We start from the raw sequence: 1,072 nt of genomic DNA, 5'->3' as shown, positions 1-1,072 counted from the left end.
ATCTCTTTACACAGGTTACCTCACTGGGAATTCTCTGCACTCTGACGTAAAGAGTTCCATCTTTTCTTGTCTTCTGTCTGTTTATGCGCAGGAACAGAGACAAGGAACCTCTTTTAGACTTTGATCCTGAACCTGAAAGGACTTTCAGGCAGCGTTTGCAACAAGCAAGACTTTACAAGGCTGCAGAGTCCACTTTGGATCCTAATAATGCTGTTAATGCCAATGTAGCAAATCCGAATGGGAATGAGCAACAAAGGAGAGTGCTTGGCTCTTACTCTACTCCTACTGCAGATCTTTATGGAAAAAGCATTGTAGTGCCTCCTATAGTTGCGAACAACTTTGAGTTGAAGCCACAATTGGTCACCCTGGTGCAACAAAACTGCTAGTATCATGGTCTTTCCCAAAAAGACCCAAATCAATTTATTTCTAACTTTCTGCAGATTTGTGATACTGTGAAGACAAATGGAGTGAACCCAGAGGTGTACAAACTCATGCTCTTCCCGTTTGCTCTGAGGGATGGAGCAAAGCTATGTCTAGATTCCCAACCCAAGGAGAGTTTGGATACTTGGGACAATGTTGTTACTGAGTTTCTTACTAATTTTTTCCCACCAAAGAAGCTGACTAAACTTAGGGTGGAGGTTCAGACCTTCAGGCAGAAGGATGGTGAAACTCTTTATGAAGCTTGGGAGAGATACAAGCTACTGACTAGGCAATGCCCTCCGGACATGTTCTCTAAATGGACCCAACTAGATATCTTTTATAAAGACTTGGGTGAAATGTCCAAGATGTGCTTAGATAATTCTGCAGGTAGTTCATTGCACAAGAAGAAGACACCGGATGAGACTATTGAGCTTATTGAATTGGTTGCTAGCAATCAATATTTATACTCATCTAACAGAAATCCTGTGAACTCTGAGACACCTCAGAAGAAGGGTGTTATTGAAGTAGAAACTCTTAATGCTATTCTTGCTTAGAATAAGCTTATGTCTCAGCAAATAAATCTACTTACTCAGCGGATGGGTGGCATGCAAGTCTCAGCTATCAATACCCAAAATCCACCTCAAGAGGTCTC

At 41.7% G+C, this 1,072-nt stretch overlaps 1 non-coding gene across 1 annotated transcript; it reads right to left on the bottom strand.

Moving 5' to 3' along the window:
• Positions 1-623: 623 nt before the first annotated feature.
• Positions 624-732, bottom strand: LOC112788096 (small nucleolar RNA R71). The gene has a single exon (XR_003195476.1). It is a non-coding gene; the product is annotated as a small nucleolar RNA R71 (small nucleolar RNA).
• Positions 733-1,072: the final 340 nt, after the last annotated feature.

The sequence above is a fragment of the Arachis hypogaea genome, chromosome 20 (genome assembly GCF_003086295.3).
Source record: "Arachis hypogaea cultivar Tifrunner chromosome 20, arahy.Tifrunner.gnm2.J5K5, whole genome shotgun sequence".
Lineage (NCBI taxonomy): Eukaryota > Viridiplantae > Streptophyta > Magnoliopsida > Fabales > Fabaceae > Arachis > Arachis hypogaea.
This window is presented reverse-complemented; position numbering and strand designations above follow the sequence as displayed.